The sequence below is a fragment of the Sinocyclocheilus rhinocerous genome, unplaced genomic scaffold, assembly GCF_001515625.1.
Source record: "Sinocyclocheilus rhinocerous isolate Xijiao unplaced genomic scaffold, SAMN03320098_v1.1 scaffold3375, whole genome shotgun sequence".
NCBI lineage: Eukaryota > Metazoa > Chordata > Actinopteri > Cypriniformes > Cyprinidae > Sinocyclocheilus > Sinocyclocheilus rhinocerous.
The window spans coordinates 36,659-56,431 of NW_015650030.1; the positions used below are offsets into that span (position 1 = coordinate 36,659).

Below are 19,773 nucleotides of genomic sequence, written 5' to 3' on the forward strand. Positions count from 1 at the left end.
CGAGTGAGACGGAGAAAGGGAGAGATACGAGTGAGACTGAGAAAGGGAGAGATACAGACGAGTGACACGGAGAAAGGGAGCGATACAGACGAGTGAGACAGAGAAAGGGAGAGATACAGACGAGTGAGACGGAGAAAGGGAGAGATACAGACGAGTGAGAAGGAGAAAGTTGAGAAAAAAACGAGTGAGACGGAGAAAGGGAGAGAAACAGGCGAGTGGACGAGTGAGACAGAGAAAGGGAGAGATACAGATGAGTGAGACGGAGAAAAAGATAGAAAAATAAGGAACAAATGGCGCTCTCCAAAAAGAGAAAAGTGGACAGGGAAAATAGAGCATTTAATCCAGAATGGACAGACTCATTTGTGTTTATACTTCCCACTGGGAGCACTAAACCAGTGTCTCATATGTTCAGAAACCGTGGCACTTATTAAAAGTGCCAATGTGAAACGCCATTATGAGACAAAACATAAAGGTTATGAAACAACATACCCACTCAAATCTGAAGTGAGATCACAGAAAATAAGTAGTCTCAGAGCCCAATATGACCAGTCCACCAAGATCCTGAGTCACACATTCACTGCCCAACAACGTGCTCATGAGTGTGCCCTCAGAGTTGCTTGGATTCTGGGTCAACACAAAAAGCCATCTACTGATGGAGGTAAAACAGAAAAGGGGAAATTCAAGCTTTTCCTCCATTTATTTTATTTTTCTGAAGTTAAGCACTTTATTTGAACATACACAATTTTCACATTTTATTTATTTTATCTTATTTTGAAATGCAGCCGTACGTTTATTTAGTTAATGAGAGAACATTATATATATATATATATATATCTACAGTCATACATATATGTTCAGTTTTATGTTACATGACAATAAATATTGTCAAAAGGTTTTGAATTGTACTGAATTCATTTGATTTGACAGTCAGGTATTGATTACATGCAAATGTTGATAGAACTACTAGGCTACTTAAATATATATCACACTAACCTAACCTCTTTAAATTTTAGTTGAATACCCCTGGGCCTAGAGGGTATCATTCCCGAAACAATGTGACTTACTGGAAACTGCTGTTATTGGCATTCCTTTCCTAATTCTTATTACATTCTTCAACATTTCTCATAACTACACCTTTAGTCATTTTCAGTGGCTGTGCAACCCCCCCGGCCCATCCCTCTGTTAACACAAAAATCTTTAAAAATGACTGATCGTTCTGCTATTTTAAGCATGAATAATGTTCATTGTACATGCTCACATTTTCACGAAACACAGGTGTCTAAACCAGAATTATGAAAACATGCAGGTCTGACAAGTTCTGAATTGTGAAAGTGCATGTAGGTCTTTTCTCTGACTATAAACCACCAACCGTCTCATAAGTAGGTCAATGCAGTGTCCGTGCATAGATTCTGGTGTCTGTCTTCATCATTTCTAAAGACTTTTTTTTGTTTTGTTTTTCAGGTCAGTTATGTAAATTTGCTAATTCATTACATTGCATAAACTATTGCATCAATGCAGTACATTTTTTATATCCCCTAATTGTAATGTAGAAACTTTCATTTTCTGTGAAGCTGCTTTGCAACGATGTGTATCTTGAAAAGCGCTATAGCAATAAATGTGAATTGAATTAAACAATTTTAAACAATTTCACTACTTCAAGCAGTATGCAAAATATTTATATTTTTTATGTTTATTTTTGATATTTAAGATTTGTACATTTTTGGCAATGGGTGCTTCAAACTTCAATTTTTTCATTGCAATAAAAAAACAGAGCCTACCAAATCTGAAATTCACAGACTATTTGAGTTATGTTCGGCTTTGGCCGTGTTTCGTTATGTTTTGATTCGGTCTTCCTCGTTTGCCGTTTGACCTGCAGTGGGAAAAAGTCTTCTAAAGCCCTATTCGGACGGGACTGGTTTTACAGGGGGAAGTTAGAGAAATTTGTGTTTCACAGACGTACTTTGTGATTTTAATCCTGTGCGAATCTGCCAAGTCTGTGTTTTTCTCACACAACCTCTGTAGCAATTCCAGAGTAAATTGCCTACTGTTTTTCGGCAAACTCCGTGATCCTCTGAGAAATCTAATCCCGTCTGAATGCGAAGGTCTGTGATTGTTCCCATCCCATCGCTTTTCCTCATGTGTTTTTTGGCCTACCTGAGCTACCATTTGCTGCACCTTTCACTATGGATGGTATCCGACGAAAAAATTAAATATTAAAATGAATATAGAGAGCCAAATAGCAGAAACTGCTAAGACTGGCCATTTTAACATCAGCGTCAGGTAAGATACTTGTTTATAATAGGGCTTAAGTCTTACAGCAGTGGTTCTCAAACGTCTCCATGAAGTACCCCCAGCACTGCACGTTTTGCATGTCTCCCTCTATCTGACACACCCACTTCAGGTCTTGCAGTCTCCACTAATGAGCTGATGAGTTGAATCAGGTGTGATAGATGAGGGAGACATACAAAATGTGCAGAGCTGGGGGTACTCCAGGACAGGTCTGAGAACCACTGAGTTCCAGAAGTAAAAAAAAATTAGATTTTATTTTAAAAAAAAGACAGAACAACAAAGCCTGAGATGCAAGTCGACCCATCTGAATTGGTCTATATCCAGACCACCATCTTTATACAGTTTCGTTATCAGTTACCATCTAATGAGCATCTTTGACATCTTATTTTCCACAATTATTTACCATTCCTTTTAAGTACTGATTTAATGATGGAATTTGCTGGTCTAATTTCCACAATGAGTAAAGAATCACTTTTCAGTGCTAACAATAAGATAAAAATAGACAAAATATTTCATCAGACCTAGTTTCTTAATGTGTTTGATTTATTATTCCATTCACCTGGTGTCATTAATTAGCTCATTAGTTCCTGTCTATTTATACTCCCAGTTTGGTTCTGGTTCTTCGTCTGGTGTTGTCTGTATAACACAATGCCCACTCGGTATGCATGGTTGTGTTTGCATGCCTGTCTTTGTTTGGGTTTACCAATAGATATAACAAAGACTATTTTGGATCTTCTCTGTTGTGCGTGTCTTTGCAGCCAAGTTTGTGACAGGCATTTAATAGAAGTTAAAGAGTTCAAAAGGTACTGCACAAAATCATTTGACAATATTAGCATATGTGTTGTATTTCTCAGTTCTGCTGACGGTGATGATGACCTAATCACAGTTGTTTTTGTGGTCAAGAAACAATCATGTTACAACATACAGTTTTGCCCAAGAAACATTTATTCGGTTTATTTATTCATTTGTATTTTATTTATTATAAAAGAGAAAATAAAAATTAGTAAACTATATATCAACAGTCTTACTGCTTTTTGACTTAAGCGCTTCTGAAAAGTTATCCGAGTAGCTCTTTTTTGACCATTTCTGGGACACTATAACTACAGTTTCAGTAACAAAAATTATTTACAGCCTACTTGAATGGTTTATATTCATCCTACATAATTTAATCTAGTAGACTGACAACTTTAGAGTTACAGTAATCAAAAGCAAAGAAATCAAGTTTAGATGAGAAGCCTAGTTTTGTTGTGTTACTCCAATAATATTAGTGAATTGGGCAATCTGTGTTCTAGAGCAGTGGTCACCAACCTTTTCAAGCCCAAGATCCCTGACCTGGGCTTTTATGAAAGGCAAGATCTATCTATTGAAGAATTGATAGAAAAAGATTATACTTCCAATTTGAGGCCTTTTATTTAGTATTTTAATTAGTAATTAGTGATGCACCGATCAAGAATTTTCATGGCCGATTCAGAATCAGAATTTTTTTTTATGGTTATTTGCTCTATATTCTCGATGTAATGTGACTTACTGGAAACTGCTGTTATTGCAGCAAGTGGTCTGGTTTTACCTGCTGTGTGGCCAGAAATCTTTTAACACCGATATGTTCAGCAATTTTAAGAATGAATAGTGTTCATTGTACATAAAGTTTAGTCACATAAAGGCAAGATTCCTGTAAGAATTGTGAAAGTGCGTGCAGGTCTGAAATGTTCAGAATTAGGAACACATGCAGGTCTTTGCTCTGACAAGTCCATTCTCTGTCTATAAACCACCAAATGACTTTAAAAAAAAATAGCACAGACCGTAACAAATCTAATATTCACAGACATTTATGCGCGGATAATTAATAGTGGGACTTCATCACTTTGATTACACTAGTAAATGAGTGTATGTAATCAGGGTGGGCCCAAGCCTTTTTGGGGCCCTAAGCAGAATTTTACAAGGGGCCCCTCAGTGCTGCCAATACGACTGATCATTGACTGATTGTCAATGCTTGATTATTTGCACACTATAAATCTAAGACACCCATTATCAGTTTTATTTGTTGTAGCTGTGTTGCTTACATCATACCAATGTATGCCTGGCATGTTTATAACCCTTCTGCGATGAGCAAACCCACAAGAGCAGTCAGGTGTTAATTTGCACTTTAACATTCAAAGTCTTACAGTACTAAGTGGCATACTTAATTTGTGGTGTACTGAAAAGTAGCTAATTAAACCAGCAGACAATGCATTTACCGAACAGAATGTTATTTTAACAACATAAATCATTAAACACACATCTAAAACAACAACTCTTAATCTATAACTAGCTAATTGAGGCATAATGATATTGGAATATGGTGGCCACGGGGCCCTTATGCCTTGGGCCGGCTCTGAATGTAATATTATATTTATGTATTTCATGATACATGAATGAAATTATGAAGAATGACAAATTAGAAATTAATTTGTATCTGTGTTTTACATGCTTTCTGCAAGCTATGACATTTGTAAAAAAAAAAGTTGTGTGTACAAGTCCCACCCACAATATCCCCAGAATAAGCTTTTGGATTTGTAATTTTTTTTCTGCGAGAGAAAAAAAAAAGATTCCGAGATAAACGTAATGGGGGAGGGCAGAGAACTTCTCATAAATGCGGCGGTACTTGCTCTACATCTCATCAGGAACCTGACAGTTGTGAAAACAGCAGTCAGACCACAGACCAGAAGAGAAGTATGAAGTTTAACACAGCTTTGAGTGTCGCTGGAGCCATACTTCTCAACATAGCAGGTAAAATCTTAAAAAAGACTTTAACATGACAAAGTTAGATACAGTCCAGTACAACACACTTGACTGAATTTGTTTCTCATGATTGTAAAAACCTTTTGATCTGGAGATACATATAAGTTGTGCACTTGTATTAATTTCTTTACAAATGCAAAATGTACGTATATTTACGTATATTGCATGTGCATTCCTTCAGTACTGTTTAAAAAGCCTCTCAGGATGCAGCTCAGAGTGTGAGAATGTGCAGAACTTGAATATGAACGGATCATGACTTTGAAAAAGCTAAAAGATAGTTTTGATTTGTTTAATATTTTATTTTCTACATACTTAAAATTTTTTACAGATTTGATGGAAAATAGTGATAATGAACAATTAATAGTGACTGTTTATTATATTACTGTTTCACTATTGTGAGTATACTGTATATTTTAATAATTGTAATATTTTTATATTTCAATAATAAATGTATTTTAAAAATTGCAACTAGGTATAAAAAGTTTATAGCTAGATACATTTGTCATAGGTTGGTTGATAAATTGCTCTAAAGGACAATAGTGTCATTATATGAAATTATAAAATATCTGAAATATGACAGTATTAATAATTATTTTAACTGAAATAAAATACAGCCCATGGCATGATACAAAAAAATATTTAAAACATTTGAATAATTTGATACACTGAAACTTCAGCATCCGTATTTGAGAGAATCTTAACCGTAACCATAGTAACCCAGAAGTATTTCCTGAATATGAGATGCAGCTCTGTTCTGTAGCAGAAACACTAACCTCATTTTATGACTATGAAATCATTCGACCATATTTTTGGCTATAATAAATACCATTATTCAGGTGACGATTTTATCCTGTTTTCATGCCAATAGTACATGCCAGGACTGATGTAACAAGTGAACCAGTTGTGGGCTACACAAACCAGTTTATCAGCTTTGTCTGGATTCTTGTTTACTTACGTTGTATTTTGTCTACCCACACAGGCTCCCTCTGCCAGTTAGATGGTAAGTTGTCATAATGACCATAAAACTCTTGTTCCACACTGCAGAACATTTACTTGGTATTTTAGTCTTGTTTTCTAGTAAAAAATCTTTAAACATTCTTGAATCAAGATGCATTTACTCGAGAAGGAAAATAGTTAGTGTTTTCTGAAAAATTATCAAAATATTGTTATTTTTTGCTTAAAGGGGTCATCGGATGCAAAATTCAATTTTGTTGTTGTTTGAACATAAATGTGTGTTGGAAGTGTGTGTACACATCCACCCTATAATGATAAAAATCCACCCAGTGGTTTTTTTAAATCCCTTCTCAAACCAGGCTGTTCTGAGATTCCTGTCAGAATGACGTAGTTCTGTACAGGCCCCTCCCACGATAGTTGATTGACAGGTCCGTCTTACCTTAGCTCCGCCCTGAGTGAGCTGTCATCAGTCCGCCATTGTGTCGACTCCAGTGCGGGGGAAGACAAGAATGTCTCCGATTAAGCGATTGAGGTGTTCTGTTGTTGGATGTGATAATGAACATAGCAGTCGTCATTTACTCCCGACATCTGAGCCGCTGAAGACGCAGTGGATTAACCTTACTTTCGTTTTTGAAGGGGATGCGCCGATCCCTGAGAATAAGGGTTTTTCATTAATCTTTGCAAATCACATTTCCTAATAACGTGCTAGTTAGCAAGTTCCGTGGCTAAAGTAAACAGTATTATGAGAACGGCTCATCACCCTCGGAAGAGAGGGGCGGGGTCAGCAGAGCTCATTAGCATTTAAAGCAACATGGATTAGAACCGCCTGCTGAAAACAGAGCTGATTTTGACCGGTGTTTTTTACACTACCATTGAGAAATTTTAACCAAAGTATGTTATAGACTTTTCATTAAGACCCTAAAGAATCATATCAACTTGTGGAAAATGGGCATCCGCTGACCCCTTTAAAACAAGAAAAATTATCGGCCAATGTGGCAAGAAAAATAATCCTAATAATCTTAATTCAAAGGCAATACAAGATTATTTTTCTTGCCCCATTGGCAGATATGTTTCCTCATTTTAACAAAATCTTGATAAATATTTAGAAAAAAAAAAAAAAGACTTAAGATCTTAAGACATCTTGCTTCTCAAGATATTTGATATTTGTCCTGGAAAACATGGCAAAAATTCTAAGTTGGAAAATCATTTTTGCAGTGCATGCAGAATGTTTGCTCTGTGACTGTGAAGCATTTTATGAAGGAAATCTCACATCTTGCTTTCTCTCATCAGTATGTGGTCGAGCGCCCCTCAACAATAAGATTGTTGGAGGGTAGGACGCAAAAGCAGGGGCTTGGCCATGGCAAGTCAGCATTCAAACACTCAGCGGTAGTCATTTCTGTGGCGGGAGTCTAATCAATAAAGACTGGGTTTTGTCTGCAGCTCACTGCTTCAAACAGTATGTTGAAAGTCTAAATAAAGCTTAAGATACAACTGTAGATTTATGATAGTGGGATTAAAGCAGACTTTCTCTATTTACAGAGTCACTGCATCTAACATTGTGATGTATTTCGGGCGTCAGAGCCAATTGGGCTTAAACCCTAATGAGACATACAGGAGAGCGAGTCAAATCATCACTCATCCAAAATATAACTTGATTAGGTTCGACAGTGACATAGCACTGGTCCAGCTCTCCTCTTCTGTGAATTTCTCTGATTACATCAGGCCAGTTTGTCTGGCGGCGGCTGGTAGTGTATTTGGTGGAGGTACGGAGAGCTGGATCACTGGATGGGGACTTCTAAAGTCTGGAGGTGAGGGAAGATTTGCTTACCAGTTAACTGAATACAAACAATAGTGTGAACCTCAACAATTTACCCAGAAATGTTTTTTAAAAGCCGTAAAATTTGTCCTCTGATCTGTTTAGCAGGCGAAGTTTCTGATATACTGCAGGAGGTGCAGGTTCCAGTTGTGAGCAACAATGACTGTTATAATGCTTTTGCAGCGATCACAACCATCACAAGCAATATGATTTGTACTGGATTGATAAACGTGGGAGGTAAACATTCATGTCAGGTAAGACATCCAGTCATGTATTTTAATCCAAAGCAATTACAGAACATTAGTCAGCACATGCAAACTTTATGTAACCGATTCTACTTCGCCTCGCTCCGAGCGGGATTGAAACCGCAGTCTCTAGCGTGGGAGGCGGGCGCTCTAACAAGGAGGTTAAAGGCCACGGCCTCTACATGCACAGCTCTTACTAGCCTATGACAGTTACATTTACACTTCCAATCTAGTTGCTTAATGAAGCCCAGTTTTTACGACACTGATCAGGAACTTATACACTATGGCTGCTTTTTACTTCACCTGATCTGCAGAGGAAAGCATGGAGTTGCAGTGCAGACTATAGTATATTGATAGAGTAAACAATTAAAGACATAGTTTACCCAAAATGTAAATTTACTCACCCTCAGGCTAGATGTAAAATAAAATAAAATAAATAAAATAAAATAAGAGATGCACTGGCTGATGGACAACTGAAACATACTTTAGTCCATGTGTCCACCAAAGCGTTTTTAGTCAGCTGAAAATGACAGGTGCTCTCCTGAAAACGTGCAGCTGGACACATTTGAGAGCACTTTAGAAGGACAATCCATTAAAGTAATGTGTTACCAGAATCTGATTTCACAGGTTTTATCAGCAATTGCTGACCAGCAATATTAACTTCTCCTCCATGCGATGCTGGGCGGTGTGGTATTTGTCTCACCCTGTGAGAGGATGTGAATTGACACACCAATTACACAGTGACTGGACAGCCTCAGATAGCACACGCAAGTCTGATGTCTGATCGCTTCATCTGGAAAGCATCTACTGTGTACAAATATTTGATAGACATATATAAGATGTCAGTTTTACATACATTCTAAATCATAAACATCTTAAAGACATCTTCTAAACGTCTATTTGACATCTGATAGGAAACGTCCTATAGACGCATTTAAGATGAGCAAACATTCTAAAAAAAATACTTGCAGATGTAAATGCAGACGTCAAATAGATGTCTGAGTGATGTACATGTGCTGTCAGGGGCTGGGTAAAAAGTGACGGAGTCAAGTGCTGTGTTTCACCTATTAAAATAAATAAATAAATAATTCCTTGTACATTATTATGTTATGACTTCAAAACAATTTTAACATGCAGCGAGATTTGAAATTTGATACTTTTGAACATTAGAGTCATCCAGCTTCATATGTATGGGTTTTCTAACGCAGTAGTTTTGCTCGGTAGCTTGGCGTTGCACTTGTGAGGTGAAGTGCTCCTTTACGAATCCCGTGAAACAACAGTTCGACAAAACAGCTCAAACCTGCATTTAAGGAAGTTAATATAGCACAGTTGCATCAGCAGATGCGTCTTTATATTACTTTAGCATTCGTTAACACTATTGGTTGGGTAAGCTGTAGGGGGTCTGTTATTTTCCAACACGATAGAGCATTTTAGCGACACTCCCCACATTTGAATTCAGAACCGCTACAATACATAGCTGAAACAATTGTATAAAAACCCAGCAATGTGTACCTGAAGCAATGTAATAAAAACACAGCAATCCCAAAGTCCCTTTCAAGAAAAGTCTGTTCACTCGGCAGCCATACTTGCAATGCCTCCGGGCAGCTATTTCGGGCATCCAAGACCAAGTCCTATCTAAATGAATGGGGGAATCATAAAACCTCAAAAACTGCCTGCTGAACTCGCAATTAAATTACATATTTCAAATCGGCAACAAAATCTGAAATGAACTGCCCCATAAAATGTAGTTCCTTATGCTCAAATAGTGTACAAAAAAGCTTATTTTTCAGGGTAGACCTGCCAATGCACATGTGCAGTCATATAAGCGCGAGTCTCTAAACTTGATGGGAACCAGAGCTTCTAACAGCCACTGCAGTGATGCAATGTCTTTACCAATCAGCGATTGGCTGTTTTATTCAGAAGGAGGGACTATTCCACCATATTGCGTATTGCCGTTTCTCCCATTCATATGTAATAGGAGTGAACCGTCTTTGTATATCTATAGTCTTTGGCAATTCTTCTCTGAAACAACGTAATAAAAATGCATCAATACTTACCTGAATCAACATAATAAAAATGTGGCCACAGTCACATATTGAACATGTGCCACTCACTGGACATTTCACTGTATACAACTGCAGTGAAACGTGCAGTAAATTGTGTAATATCGGTGTTGCAGAAACATCACCAGAAGCACGTATTTCCAATTAGCCTGGGTTGGTCTACAATGACAGAAACCATTTTTGGGAAAAATGTTATTTAAAGTGCAATTTGTTTTTGGCTCACATCCCATTCATTTACATGATGATGACGCGGGTCCTATACTGCAGTCAGCCACCAGGAGGCCATCAAAATGTTTTGGCTTTCCTTTTTTATGATGTGCACGGCACACTTGGTTTTACCCAAAGATAAAAATGTTTTAACTTTCAGTAACAAGAGAAAAATGCTCAGTGCTCCCACTGCAAACAAATGAAAATGTACACTGGCCTCAGGAAAAACACGCTTTGGTGGACACAGCTGGAATATTTTTACTTCTGTCTGTAACAGTTGTTTGCTGTACATTGTCAGAGATATAAATGCTGAATGTTTGTCAATGCAGGGAGACTCTGGAGGTCCAGTGGCCAGTAGGAACGGTTCCCTGTGGATTCAGTCCGGCATTGTGAGTTTTGGAGCCGATCCCTGTGATCACCCCAAATATCCCAGTGTGTTCGCCAGAGTTTCTCAGTTCCAGGACTGGATCACCTCTAGCATAGGCAGCAACCCACCTGGATTTGTCAAATACCACAACAATGGATTCAGAAGTTCGCTCAACCTCCTTTTACTTTCAATGTCTCTCACATTCTCCATCATTCCTTTCACCTTCTCCCTCTATCTCTCTTCCTAAAGATTGTTTGAACAGTTATTCTCCGGGGTTTTTGACGAAGAGCACAGTTGTGTTGGACACGCTCTCATGAATAGGTGAAAAGGGCAGTTATATTGTTATTTTTGTCATTTATTCTTTATCTTTCTAAAAATATACTCTTGAAAATCTACTTTTACTGACATTATAAGAGTGTGCACTAATGAAGGTCAGCTTGCTTGTGCCCTCTGAGATTCAGGATGGTGTTTGATTGACCAATGTTGATTTTTTTTATAACTATACTGATTATGTGTATGTTTATGAGTTTAATAACTGGTATAACTGATATAGGGTCTGAAAGGGAAAAGGGAAAGCAACTTAGCTACCTCAATATGCTTCCTCAGATTTGATGGTGCACTTTTGAAGTCAGAAATTTCCCTGATGAAAGTTAGAACTGAAACTGATATGTGTGTGCTTGATGCATGAAAACAAACCTCATTGGGTATCATATGCGTGCACTTTTGAGCTTCCATTTATATTTAATGTGCATAAGACAAAATATAAAAATGCAAAAATGTAATGAGTACTTTTTAAGTTGAAATCAAATTGTAAGGAGTAAAAAGTTTTTTTTCTTCAGAAATGTAATCAAGTAAAAGTACAAGTAGTCAGTTTAAATTGTACTTGAATAAAGTACAAGTCACACAAAACTTAATACTAAATACTTAAGTACACTAATCAAGTAGAATTATCCAAATATTTTTACACCCCTGGATACTGATTGTTGAAAATGTAATTATCTTTAATCAATTTCCATGTTGTCGTCACATTGTCTAAACAGAATAAATACAGAAGAAGGAACTGACATGGGGAATCTCTCTCTCTCTCTCTTCATACTATCTTAATATGTTTGTGTAAACCACAATATTTTTTTTCTTTGATGAATAAAAAGTTCAAATAAGTTTAAAAAGAGGTTTAAAAGTTAAAAAATCTTTGACCCCAAACTTAGTAGTGTACACAAAAACAGTTCTCCAAAACATTCAAAAACATTTTAAAAATCTTAAAGATTCAAAACTTTTGACTGATAGTGTATGTGTATGTGTGTCCAGTAAACATACTCTTTCGGAATCTGGCATAAATTAATAAATCCCTAATTAATGAACATCAGTTGATGTATCCCTAATGGACATAAATGAAAACAATTATTAATAATTACATTACCAATTATTTATCATAGAAAAAATCTGTTAAATTAAATGGTTTTAGATGTGACTTACACAATGACTTAACGAACAGACATGGACATGAAAGTCAATCACAAGGAATAAATTAGTGGAAACGAATAATCTATTCATTTAAATGATTGCCATCTACACTTCTAATAGCCTGCTCTTTAAAAGCTATTGTAAGAAATCATGCAGATGGACACGGACATGAACATTAATCACAAAGGAAACAATAGAGAAAACAACTAATGAAAAATTGAAAAAAAAAATCAAATAATGAAAATTATATTATATATATACACTTTTTTTTTTGATGCTATGCACATAAAGACAAAGAATTAAAGGGCTGCTCACGCCTCACACAAGAAATTCATTCTCCAACAATGCACATCTTTTATTGATGACTTTTTAAGTGTTGTCTACTGCCAAAATAATTTAATTATGCTATTTGTTTAAGATTTTTTTGTCGTCGAGTCAGTTCAGTCATCAAGCCAGTCCAGATCTGCTCCTTCTGCCTGAAATGATTTCCTTGTCACTCTGTAATCATATAATATTTCTTCATTTACTTTAATGTCCCATGTGGCAAGGAATAAAATGGTTTCAGCAGACCCACTTGTGTCACGGATATGGACTTTTGTTTGTGTATCTTTCTGTTCCTGTTCTCCTGCCCAAGTTTTGATCATTGACCCAGTTTCTGTTTCCCTTGATTGCCTTATTCAGTTCACCTGTGTCTAGTTCATTAAGTCCATATGCTGCATTCAAGTCCTCCTGGTAAGTTCATATTTACGAGTTGACAAGCTGTATTTACGACATCAGGTGCGTTCAAGTCACTTTGGTCGGAACAAGATGGCGATTTCACTTTTCTACATAAAATTCAACTATTTTTTTAACTCTACGTCTACAAAATGATGAATAAAGAATGTGCATCATTGTGTTTCTGCCTTTTTCTGTTTATATGCAATTTATGAAGGTGATGAAAACAGAATCATCATATATTCTATGGTAATTACACAATAATATAATATTTTATTCATTTCAACAAATTTACCGTCGATACAGACGCTGAATATCTGTAGTCTTTGGCTGCATCCATTGCATCTGACATGTTTCTCATTAACACGCCCCCAACTCGGAAACTCTGGGCTTAAAGAAAATTTTGAATTTCCCACTCGTAAAAATGACTTTGTGGTGGCGTTCATGTGCGTTCAACTCATAAATACGATCTATTCGACATGACTTGAACACACCATTAGTCCCTCATTAGTGTTTGTATAAGTCTCCCCATTTTCTTCCCTGAGTTGCCGGTTATTGTTCTATGTTACTTGTGTTTGGACATTTGTATTTTCAGTATTTTCAGTAAAAGGCCTTGTGGAATAATCTTTTTCTTCGTGTGCATTGTTTTGCTTCAGCACACCTGTGACAGAATAACTGGCCTTAAAAATAGTGGGTTTAGCGGCGTCTTTCCCACATTTTTTTGTTTTTTTTAAGTTTTTATTTTATTTGTTATGGACAATCCTGGCGTCCTCGTCCTCCTGCTGGAGCAGAGGGATCGCTCTCTTGAGGACCACACAAGAGACTCTGTGGACCTCGCCAACTTAACACACTACCCGGACAACTGCCTCACCACCTGGCTGCTCCTGCTCCAGCTTCCGCCTGTCTTCTCCCACCGTCTTCACCACCCTGGCTCCTTCTGTCTCCTTCCTGGCTCCTCCCTTTGCTAACTACGCAATAAGCTTCAATAGACTATAGCACGCCATGATTAATGTTCTCTGCCACTTCAGTTCAGAACGTTACATGACTGCCCCCTACTGATCATGTCTTTCCTGTGTTAGAGCATTCCCTGTGGTCCTGCTTAACACACCGTGGTCACGCATGATCCCTTTCCTCTGCGCATGCATTCTCAGATCTGTATATCTTTGGGGATATGTATTCCTAAGTAATTAATATATTTAAGATCCCATTTTAAACAATATTTTTTTTTACTTTCTTTTGGTGGATTATAGTTAAATGTCAATACTTGTGTTTTTAAAATATTCAGTTTAAATCAAGATAGGGATCCAAAGGTTTTTAATGTTTCCATTAGCTCCATCAGCGACTCAGTTGGATCCTTTAATTACACTAATATGTCGTCAGCAAATAGTGCTGCTTTGTGCTCGTCGTCTTTAAACTTGATAACTTTTATTCTTGAATTTTGCCTAATCCACTGCCCCAGGGGTTCAATAAACAATGCAAAGAGGAGAAGGGACAGAGGGCACCCCTGCCCAATATGAAACACCCTGACAGATCGCCATTTATTTTAATTCTTGCAGAAGGACAAGAATATATGTTTTGAAATACTTGAATAAACTTTGGATGGAAATTACATTTTGAAAGAACGTTTTTAAGAAAAAGCCAATTGACTGAATCGAAAGCCTCCTCGGCATCAAGGCTTAAAAGAACAGCCTTTGAATTAGATTCCTGAATGTAATTGATAATGTGGAGAGTCCGTTTAATATTGTCTTGCGTTTGTCTACCACGAATAAACCCAGTTTGGTCAGAATTAATTAAATCCGGCATGATCAATTCAAGCCTTTGTGCTAGAACTGAGACAAATAACTTATAATCCATATTCAGCACAGAGATTGGTCTATAAACTGTGCAATCCTGTTTATTTTTCCCCTCTTTTGGAATCAAAGAAATAACGGCTTCTCACCATGAGGGTGGCAATTCGCCTCCTTGTATAGCATAATTAAAAGCTGGTAATAAAATTGGAATAATTTGTTGTCTAAACGTCTTATACCGTTCGGATGAAAATCTGTCTGGGCCTAGCGATTTATTTGTTTTAAGACCTAGATATTGCTTTATTTATCTCCTCCTCGGTTATATCTGCAGACAACTTGGCGTTTAAACTATCACTAACAAAAGGAAGTTTTAAAGGTGTGAGAAAAACATAAATTTTAACAGGATCTACAGCCTGAGTTTGGGTATACAGTTTCCTATAATAACCTTCAAACACTCTCTGGATATCTTCTGACTTGTAGAATACCTGTTTTGATATAGGGTCTTGTATCTTCTGTATAGTTGAGTCTGCCTGTTGTTTGCATAACCTTCTAGTCAGTAATTCCATTGCTTTCCCCCCAGATTCATCATATTTCTGCTTTTAAAACATTAGTTTTTCTCAACTTCCTGTGTATATATAAATTATCCAATTCTGTTTTAATTTTCTTAATTTCCTGAGAATTATTTTAATATTTTTCTTATTTTTCATTTCTAATTGATTTAAATTATTTGTAAGTGTATTAAGATCCTTGTATCCTACATTTCTTCAATTAAGAAGTAATAGCTTTTATTTTACCCCTGAGAACCGCATAACCTGCATCCCACAATATGGACGGGGACACTAGCCAATTATCATTCTGTTCTATATACTGCTCTATTTCTGTTATAAGTTATTGCTTAATCTCTCGATTATTCAGGATGCTTGAGTTTAATCTCCAGAGAGTGTTTTTTGGTTTGCTCTCTAAGTTTAAAGAAAGTGATATCAATGCATGATCCGAAATAGATTAATCCTGTATCACAATTTTTCATTCTAAATTTGTCTCTTCCGAATGCAAGTAAGTAATCAATTCTTGAATAAGATGTATGTGGGTATGAATAATATGTGTAATCTCTTAGCCCTGGATTAAAATCTCTCCATACATCAATCAATCCTATTTCTTTCAACATTATGTTTATTTGTTTACTCACCGGACTCGCTATTTGGGCGGAAGGGTTTGAAGAATCTAATTTAGGGTTTAATAAAACATTTAAAATCACCCCCGCCTATGAAAATACCTTGTGATTCAGATGCTATTAGATCTATCAAGGTCTTAAAAAAGAAGCAATTACTGTTCGGAGGAGCATAGACATTGAGAATAGTTATTAGGGTGCCCTCGACTCTACCTCTTATCATTATATACTTGCCCTGTCTGTCCTTAAATTCAGAGAGGTGTTCATAAGCAATTTTATTAGAGATTAAGACCGCAACTCCTCTCCTGTGTCCAGATCCGAATGAGGCAGAAAAACATATTTAAATCCCATCCGGTTTAATTTGCTATGTTCTGTTTCATTGAGATGTGTCTCTTGTAGGAATGCTATCTCAATTTTCTCTTTTTTAAGTTTGGTCAGGATCTTGCTGCTTTTTATAGAATTGAGTAAACCATTAACATTAAATGATGCTACTTTTATATAATTACTCATTTTCTTTTATTTTTCCTATTTTTTGTATATCGTTTTCCTCAAACTCCTATCAGAGTCATCGATTAGCACCCCCTCTGAGTTATTTGTGAACATGAACTCAACAAGTAACAACGAACAGCCAGAACTTTGAAGTGATGAAAAACAAAACAAAATAAAAATAGAACCAAGACTTCCAAGTAAGGGGTCGTACTGTATCGACCCTTAAGTGAGCACTGATGACAAGAATGCTCCACGGGATGTACTTGCAGTGTTCTGAGGGCCCATGCACTTGAAATCTTATAGTCTTTGAAAATGTTCATCTTTTCCTTTGGCACAATTTGCAGTTAAAATGCTTATTATCTCAAATCTGGAAGTATTACTTAAAAGTTAAATAAGGCAAAATGTCAATAAGAGAGCTTAGAGAGGAACATTCATTCATTTTGGCCTTAATTAATGTGCATATCTTTTCACTCACTAGTCTTCTGTTTGTGGACGTCTGAACGCAAGAAGTTTGTCTCTGTAGGATGGATATGCATGGGCAGGAGTTCTGCGCTTTTTGCCGGTCTTACTCCAAGTCAGCCGGTGAATCCATTCAATCAATGAGGGGGGAGAGTCGTTTAACATCATCAGAAGACCTCTTTTTTCCATATCGGTCGCTGCCTCCTCCGCGGAGTTGTAAATAACCGTGCCTTCAGCGTAGAACACCTTTAGATTGGCCAGGAATCGTGACTGGAATTTGATGTCATGTTCCTTCAGTAATTTCTCCATTTCCAAAGTACATCAGGTGCGTAGTCATGATCGAAAGAGATTCTATTGCCTTTCCATTCAACCACTTTCTTCTCCCATGCCGTTTTGATTAGCAGCTCATTTGTCCTGTAGTTCAGAAACTTGGCAATTACTGATCGTGGCTTGGCTGTGGTTGGTGGCTTATGCTCTAGCGTTCTGTGGGCCCTTTCAATCTGGAGATCCATCGCTAAGTTTAAATCTAGGGTCGATTTGCAATCATGTCCGAAATGTTTTCCTCAGATCTTTCCGGTACGCCATAAATCCTGATGTTTGACCGTCTGGCTCGTCTCTCTTGATCGTTAAGCCTAGTTTCAATTTGTTCCGTTAACCGCAGCATCTCCTCTAACACTTCTTCCGTGTTTTGAATTCGGGTCTCCGCTTTGTCTATTCTACTTTCGGCCTCTTCAATTCTTTTATTGGACTTGTTCGATTCTTCTTTTATATCCTGAAGTTGCTTGTGACTGGCATGACGAAAATCCTTAATCTCGTTGAGAATCTTCTCCAGACTAATTTGCTCTCCCCCATGTGCTCCGTCGCTGCTCGCGCTAACTTGCTTCTTTTGTAGTGTTTTTTCTTTGTCTTCCCCTTTTCTCCATAATCGCCCCTTCCATATCTCTTTCAACACTTAAAAGTAGTGAATATCTTGATCTGGGGCAAGATAAAAGTGCAAATTGCTAGAGCCAACAAATTATGCTGCCATACACGATTAGACGTGGACCGGAAGCCTCCTTTAAACCATTTTTAAGAAAATGGAAAGAAAAAATAAATAAACTATGGCTACTATAGTTAATCCATGGCAACCACAAATTAACCATGGTTTTGCTACACTAACCAGGGCTGGAAATGGGGGGAATGCGGGGGACGGAGTCCGGGGAGTGAATTTCGAGAGGGGACGACGTTCCATCTCCAACTGGTTAGATTTTTTTGGAAATGAAAGAGATTTCTATGTTTTATTCATTCAATAGCCTACGCGCATAAACGTAGTGCAATATATAATAATAATAATTTTTGAAAGAATTTTTTTGAAGTCACTTGCTTTGTTCCTGAATGAATCAGCTGTTTGAACAAATCGACTGAATGATTCAGTGACAAAGACAGTGACTTGCCACCACCTATTTAAATAATTTAATATTTCTATATTTAGAACTTATTTTAAAACATTCATCACATAAAATTGTTATTATGAATTTAAATGCTTTCATGCCACCTTTGAGCCTAATTAAACAGTCTGTAAATATACCTAAATGCCACTTTTGTGTTCTTGTGTGTATTGATTTAATTTGATTGGTAGCTTATGCATCCTGACTGGGTCTTATTAGCTAATTGAATGTACTGTTATAATTTTAAAAAAATAAATGAAAAGTTTATACATATAATTACACAGGGTGCCTTTGATCTTGATACCTAAAAAACATATGGTTTAGAGGAAACATGAAATAAGTTTAATGTCATAGATTATAAAGGTTTTTATAATTAAATCTGAAAGGTCATCTAAAAGTTACCCCAACTTAGAGTTCCCCCAGTGAATTTTGGCCATTTCCACCACTGACACTAACCATAGTTTAACCATGGTATTTTTTAGTAAAACTATGGTTATACAAATGTTAGTCAATATGCTAAAATAAAATATGGTTACTACACTTTTACTATAATAAGACCATGGTTAATTTTCATAAGGAAAAGCTATCAATTATTAATGTAAACAACTATTATCAATCAATTATTAATTAAATATATTTGAATTGTTTACATTTTTATAATACACTATCTTCTTGTTGATCCACCAGTTCACATTTACAACTCAACTCTGCATGTTTGCAGCGTAAAAACATGGGTTGATTTTCACATTGGTCCGATCAAAAACAGCAGCTCTACCAGCAGGAGGCGCTTTTGAAGTGGCAGAAATACAGTGGTTTCCCCGGTAATGGCTGAACACAAAGCAGCGTAGCACCGGACTTTGAAACGTGCAGTGCTCATGTTTATTTAATAAATTCATAGCCTTTTGAAATGTAATCGTCAACAGATGACAGATGGATAATAGGCAAAAGGGAAAACTGCAGTGTTAATTTTGACAGTAAATTTTGATTTAGTTTTAGTCATAGTCTTTTGACTAAAATGCCATTTAGTTTTAGTCATATTTTAGTCATCTGAATTGTTTTTAGTTTTAGTCTAGTTTTAGTCGACTAAATATCATAAGATTTTAGTCGACTAAATCTACAGATGGCTAAAATCTAATGGATTTAGTTACAGTGTAATGCATTTATTAAGCATTTCTCTAACATTTCCAAACTCATTATATAGGTTTGATATTAAGGTTTTATCATGATAGACACAGATTTAACTGCGGTGACACACAACATGCCTTTATGTTAAAATTAAATAAAACCACTTCTCATAAAGAACAAGAACATGGTCTTCTTTTTAATGAAATACCAATGGTTATATAGGCTAATTATGCATTCTTTATAGCAACTAGTTTACCATATTCTTCATTCTTTCAAGCAGACATATATATTTAAATAAATAAATTTAGATTAATCTTTAGGGCAACTTAAGTTTTCAGTCAAGAGCAGTGAGTGACTTTCTGTCTTTCTGTTGTTGCTTGATTAACATCAATGACTCGGACAATAGCAACTAAACTGCTGT

At 36.5% G+C, this 19,773-nt stretch overlaps 1 pseudogene; it reads left to right on the forward strand.

Moving 5' to 3' along the window:
• The first annotated feature begins 5,000 nt into the window (after positions 1-5,000).
• LOC107711449 (trypsin-like) lies at positions 5,001-10,966 on the forward strand (annotated as a pseudogene).
• The last annotated feature ends 8,807 nt before the right edge of the window (positions 10,967-19,773 follow it).